Source organism: Dermacentor andersoni, chromosome 7, assembly GCF_023375885.2.
Source record: "Dermacentor andersoni chromosome 7, qqDerAnde1_hic_scaffold, whole genome shotgun sequence".
Taxonomy (NCBI): Eukaryota; Metazoa; Arthropoda; class Arachnida; order Ixodida; family Ixodidae; genus Dermacentor; species Dermacentor andersoni.
Window position 1 is genome coordinate 36664622 of NC_092820.1, and position 6951 is coordinate 36671572.

At 43.2% G+C, this 6951-nt stretch overlaps 1 long non-coding RNA gene across 1 annotated transcript in view; it reads left to right on the top strand.

Moving 5' to 3' along the window:
* LOC126535324 (uncharacterized) overlaps positions 1–1868 on the top strand; it is a 35052-nt gene extending 33184 nt beyond the window's left edge. Inside the window, exon 4 of the long non-coding RNA XR_011895656.1 lies at positions 1576–1868. This is a non-coding gene — a long non-coding RNA (uncharacterized lncRNA). The remainder of the gene's footprint in view (positions 1–1575) is intronic.
* The last annotated feature ends 5083 nt before the right edge of the window (positions 1869–6951 follow it).

The window sequence follows — 6951 nt, forward strand, 5'->3', positions numbered from 1 at the left end:
TATTCCGGTCAACGACAATACATGATGCACCAATTCGCCCTACAGACAGCGCTTCCAAACGAGCCACTGATCCTACTTTTGAACGTCGGATGAAAAGCAAATCGGGCGGGTAGACTGGCCGCGATTACATTGGCAGACTTCTCTACACACGTTGCTATGTAAATAGAAGGCAACTGGATGTGTTTCTCACTGCATGCTGCTAGCGCTGGAGTCACGTTGTTGTACTTTTCTTGTCCGCCAATCCAGCCCCTTCGACTTCTTTTTCACGTAGGGGTGCACGTTGTCTTTTTCAGTGGAAATTATGAAAATGATAACAATTTTACTTTTTTTGTTCGTGGCTGACTCGACCGTGCGTTGTAATGAGGCATAGATGAAATTGTCAACATATTCTACCATACAGATTTGAATTAGAAGAGTAAGGCATAACGTTTTTTATACAGTTTTCTACAGAGGTTGTTTAACGAGTAAACCATACATGCAGAAAACATGTCAAATTGGCTCCTCACCCCACGATTGGCCGCGAAACGTATATCTATAAGCCGCTGCGCATGTTTAGCACCTAGCCGGCTGCAAGGACCACGTCATTCCCTCAATCAGGACGGGAGTTCACTGACTGCTATCATAAACAAGTACTAATAAAGAGCAGCCTGCTCTTGTTTCGTTATCAGGGCTGCCGTCACAGTAATAATAGGCGCCAAAGAATGTGTAATATATCAATTGCGAGATTGTCATCCAAGCTTACGAACTCCGTTCTCAGGCGCGCGTCAAAGATGTCGCTAATTGCTTCAAAGATGTAACAGATTGCTCCCATGATTGCTGTAACCAATCTCTCAGTGTTGGGTCCTTCGAAAGCGTAGTATGCGTGAAACCACCAGAGTCTACATTTATTTCGATGCATTAAAGTAAGATTTCATAAAATTTGATTCGCTTCGAGTGACAGAAAAGAAAAACAGCCAATTTTTGTAGAATTATTTAAACTCTTGCCAGTCATATATGGGGAACAGCTTTATATGAGTGGAAAACTGTTCCTACGGAAAGACGTTTCCCCACTACATCGTCGGGCAATGCGGCAGTCTTGAATAGATAACACAAACCTACAGACGTTCCCGCGAGAAATTTATAAGGCTCTACATGACTCTAGTACCTCGGATGATTCGTTGGTGAAATAGTATTTACCTACACTTTTGTTTTTTTTACCATACAAAAATAAAGTTCTAATACAGGTAACACTTCTTCGTTCGGGTGAAGCCTCACTAGAGTGCAGTAAGAGCACTTCAAATGACTTCACGTCTCCCTGAGGTTACCGATTGGAAATCACCCGGAAGCGCCTTTTCCATAGCTGGGCATAACCCTTCAGCAGGCAACGCTGCCACATACACATGTGCCACAAATAAAACCATTTTACGTCTATACACACAGAAATGATCCATTTGAAAAAACGGGAAGAAGCATTTCGGTGGCAGGCCGCTTAAGTTTCTGTTGCAGTTATTTCTTAGGTTATTAACGTCTTCTTTGTTCTTGTTTATTAGTTCTTGTTTAATGAGGATGAATATCTGCTTGCTTTTTATTGTGCAGCCATCGGGAAAATGTCAAGCATTTGTCACCGAGAGGAAGAAGGGCCCCTTCGTAGACTGGATTGACTGTGAAGATTTTAACAAGAAAGAATCTCGACGAGCTGGCGTGCAACTTCCGAAAAAGCATAGGCGGTAAATTGTCCCAGCGAGGAGCTCTTCGAATCAGTGTCGCGACCTCCAAGGCCCACCTTCAGCAACGTGCGCACTGCCACAATAGTGCTTGAAGGAGCAATATCTTAGGATGTTATGCCTGCCGATACGCATAAAGCATGATTACAGTTTATTTACCGTTAACAGACTTCAAGCATATGATTTTTGTCTACATTACTTATCATGAACCACACTGCGGTCAGGAAAAAGCACAATGAAAGGTTTTAAAATGCGCGATCTCAGACTACACATAAAGAAGTTTGATTGTAGTGACAACATTCATGGTTCTTATCAAACTTATCAGCGTACCTAAGCGCTGATATTTGTTCTATAGACACGCAATCCCACGGCGAATTTCGGGTACTCTTACTTCAATCGCCTCCTCAACGCTGAATCGGCCAACCTTTTTATGTATGCGTTCCGAGGCGGGACGAAGCATCGCTGCTCAAAATATTCTTAGCGCATGAGAACATTGCCTTAAGAGGAGGCTTTAGCTCGGGCCCAACTCCGACGCGGCCTATTCAAATACATGTAAAACGCAAAAACATTTTTATGAGATAACACTTGGACCGATTTTAATGAAACTTGTTGCATTTGAAAGAGAAAGTTAAATTCTAGTGACTGTTGGAAGCGGAATTTCTATTTAGGGCTTGAATTTTCTTAAAACGATTTTCAAATATTTGACCGTTTGAAAAAAATAGAAGCACGAAGTTTACAAATTCATAGCTCTGCATAAAGAACTGATATCACGGTTCTGTAAACGGCATCCATTAGATCATTCAAAGCGGACAAATTCGATATGTCATTTTACATCTTACGTGAATTTGTTACGTTGGTTACAAGGGTTCTGCAAAAGTTGTATTTCGCTATTACGAAATTTTTTTTATATTCCTGTGTAACGTATCAATTTTGTGCGCTTTAGATGTACTATTAGATGCAATCCACAGAATTGTATTATCATTTTTCGTTGTTGAGTTACAGCGTTGTAAACTTGATAGTTTCGTTTTTGCAAAATTTTCGATTTTTGCCAATTTTTAAAAAAAAATTGACCTCTTAACTCAAAAATTCGAAACCAACAGTCACTAGATTTTAAGTTTTTCTTTTAAATGCAACAAACCTCGTCAAATTTGGTGCAGTGGTTGCCGAGAAAAACGAATTCTCCTTTTACATGTATTTGGATAGGAGCACCCGAGCTAAAGCTTCCTCTTAACGAGGAAACGTGTGAAGCTGCTGCTGTGCTCGACCACAAGCTTCTCATAAACACTCACGCAACTATAACCACCCTTTAAGCTCCCGTAGATTTATGCTAACTACATTGGGTAACACCGGAATACATTTTTTTTAAATATTGATACTTTGAGGGTTTGTATGCATGTAGGTATGTAATTATGTGTACATGTACCTGTCAGTACGTACATAAGTAAGTTTGTAGACTTCGTCGGACTCCGTAAACAGTGATGGTGTCGTTGTGGTGCTAAATTAGCTGTTTTTATGTGCTTCGGCAGATGGGCAGACAGTTCGCGCTAGCTACGATGTAAAAGATACGTCGCAAAAAAGTCATTCACTTAAAAAAAATACAGTGTGAATTTACCGGTAAAATCTTCAAAGATGGGAGGGTAGTGCAAGGGGGATGTCATCTTAAGACTCGAGGCCAGCCAACTAGATGACAAATCCAAGTACACACAGCAAGTCACTAAGGGTCAGACCCTCCAGTAAACCTTAAGTATGCGTGTAACTAGTCTCCGTAGCTTCTAGAGGACGTAGTGCGAGCCTCAGAGAACAAGGCAGTGTGTGAGTTAAACAGAAGTGCCCTTTTCAGTTAAACAAATCGATTGCACAGGCATCTCAGCTTGAGAATATGGCAAAGTGAGTCCGTGTGCTTGAATAAATATATTGAGTGTGATGATTAAAGTGGGTGTGTTCGAGTGTTTACCTTTCGGACTTTTGCTTTGTTGACACACGAGTGAGGGTAAGTTAAAGGAAGGTCTAGTCACCGGTCATCCAGAGCCTCCATGACAAAGATATTAATCTAAAAGCACACTAAACTACAATAATTGGCAAACAGATGCGATTTATAGCTGTTTTTTAAGACAACCGTGCGAAATCTCTTCTATGATTCATTGAACGAAGTGCTGATATAAATTTTTTGCAAATGTTTGCTCGCACGAGGCATGTATGTTGAAAAATTAAGTTTGCGAGTAGTCAGAAGCACTGCATAAATTTAATGTTATACTGAAAATGCGGCTAGGTGATGAAACGGGTGTCCAGCATAGCACTTCTTTAGAAGTGGTGCACCAGTTGATTGAAACATGTTATAAAAGTGTTCTTTTCAATACTTGCCCTAGAGCTGAAAGTTTTGTTATTTGATGAGTACTAGACACATCACAGTGAAATGCTGCCAGCACTAGAAGCACCATAACCTAAAGTTAGGCTAAGGTGCTTCTGTTCCATTTCTACAAAAAGCCCTCGCTATTGGTGCAGCATTTTCTGGGCCACCTCCACTTTGGCAGTCTGTCACGCGACGTCACGAAAACCGCCCAAGCTACCTATATACCCACATACTAGAAAAAAAATTGCCTTTTGAACACATATTTTGCGGTAAGCCTCCGCTATTAGAATTAAACGATTTAGCCCATTTCATATGTCTGTCCCGCGACGTAACAAAACCGCAGAAACTATAGGTACGTCAATGTGATGTGTACGCATTATAGGTGCCGTATTAAAGCTAACAAAACTGAATTTCGCCCTCAACACTAGGATACTGTCCCTTACTGAAAAGAATACAGGATGTCTGCCCGCCGATCACTCATGCGCTGTCTACTCGGAGCTCCCCCGGGGGGACAGAATAAACTTTTATTGTAGAATAAGCACTGTATGATGGGCGTGCCTAAGCCTCCCATGAGGGGACGTCGAGGGCTTGCCTCGCCGCCGCCTCACGGGCGTGCTGGGTCGCCCAGGTTTGGTCGGGGAGAGTGGAGCTCCGCAGAGCCTCATGCAACATTGACGAGAGGGTCGTGGTGTTAACGTGTGTGTACTGTGCTGGGCACTTCCACAGCATATCCGGAAGCGTAGCCGGATGAACTGTGGGTAGCGTAAACGTCTGGGAATATAAAGTGGAGGCGGGCGGGTGAAGGGTACGTGTTTGTTTGTAGCAGACGCATTGTGGTAGCCTGCGCCCGGCTGAACTTCGGATGAGGTGGGGCGAAGGTTCGGCGACTGAGCTCCCCGAGACAATGGACTTATTTGCGTATGAGCGTATAGTAAAAATATTTTATTTTGCAGTTTATCGGGATCGAGCCCTTTCGACATATTTACACCACCCTACCAGCTCTCTTTCACTGAAGATCTAGTTTAGCAGCGTATCTACACGTCACCGTGAGTTTCAACCAGCGGCTGCAAGCTAAGCAAGGGCAAAGGGAGCAATAGCAGACGCCACCCCCCACCCCTTATCCAGTTATCTGCTTTCACTGCGCTAGCTCGGTCTCAATAAAACTCGGTCCACTTCTGCGCGCTCCTCGTCTGTTGTCAGGCAATTGGATAAGAAAAACCGACCAGATTGGGCGAGGCTATTCACTTTGAAAGCAAACAAAAGTGACCTCCTATACGCGAGTATAGTGTTTGGTTTGGTGGTTCTAATAACACTGCGGGACGCCACCCGATGCTTACGTCAGCTCTTACGTAAGGGTGACGTCAGAAGATTGCAATAAATGGAGAGAGAGAGAGAAATAAACGTTTATTGTACGAAACAGTGTCCCGAGCGAGGACGGGTATCACCCTAAGGTGGGAAGGCTCCTTAGTCCAGGAACCCTCTGGCTTCGACTGCCCTCTTGGCCCTGGCGACGAGTTGTCGTTGGTCTTCCAGGTCCCCGAGGGTTAGCTTGGCCTCCCACGTTTCGAATAGGTCGTTTGCTTCTATTGCTCGTTTTGCGTGCGTCTCTGGTTGCATTTCGCTGCCTTCGTGCCACGGGCATTCCAGGAGCAAGTGTGCCAGAGTGTCGGGTACGTTGCAGAGCGGGCAGAGGTATCCGTAGAGCGTCGGGTAGAGGCGATGCATTATCATTCCGTGCGTGTACGTATTACTTTGAAGGCGTCTGAGGATCAGGCTTTCTTCTCTGTCGAGTTTAGGGTGCGGTGGAGGGTACACTCGACGCTCGAGCCTGTAATGTTGCAATATGGCCGAATAGTTGGTGGGTACGGCCTCCGTCTCTTCTGTCGCGGGTCCGAAAGCAATAAATGGAAATTTGAATAATTTACGTTATATGACTCTGCATCTGTTTCGAAAGGAACGTGCTTGAGAGCCCTACTAGAAAATCATATTTGTTTTCACACGGGTTTCATCAGATGGGTCATGGAACAGGAGCCCGTTTGACCCTGTTTAGCCCAGACCCGTCTAAATACTGTTTAGGTCTGTTTAATCCTATCCCATTGAATGCTGTCTAATACTGACGCGTTTAATCATGTTTAATCCTGACCAGTTTAATCCTGCCCCGTTTAACCCACTCCTGTTTGCTCCCCCATTGAGAACCTGTTCATTTATATTGTCAGATTTCAATCACTTTAATTTCCCGTGAAACCTATTTGGTAAACTTCTGGATTTGCAATCAGCCTTGCAAACGAGCAAATCTGCATTATGTTTGCTCCAAGAATGACATTGTTATTTATAGTTTTGCCCACCATGTTGCTTGATTCGAAAATGAACACTTTCTTAGCATTATTTCATAACTAATTCATAAGGAACTACTGTACTCATTATTTTATGTAGTACATAAACAAAAAAACAGAATGAATGCCAGAATCAACACTGTGTGACAAAATTAAACGGAGTTTGCAAAGACACACTTGTAACTACTAGGAAAGAAACGTAACGAATATTAAGAGATATACAAAATGTATTCCTGTCGTATAAGCACTATATCCAAAAAAATCTAATGTCACTGAATGGGTCTTCCACTAAAACAATTTCACTGCAAGCACTACAGTTAGGCCTACCATCTGGCTAAGGAGTTTCTCCATGTAAAACATAGCAGAACGTTGCATATATTCACCAAACTCTTATATTCTTATCGGTTTTCTTGTCGTCGCACCATTTCTTGTAGTTTCAATTAGGCTTCATCTTGGCAGGCTCTCAAACACTTCAAACAACCACAGATGGGCGGAAGCAAAACACAAACGCAAAGCTAACTGGGCTCCGGCTGCCAATGTTCGGGGACTATTTGCGTCGTCGTTG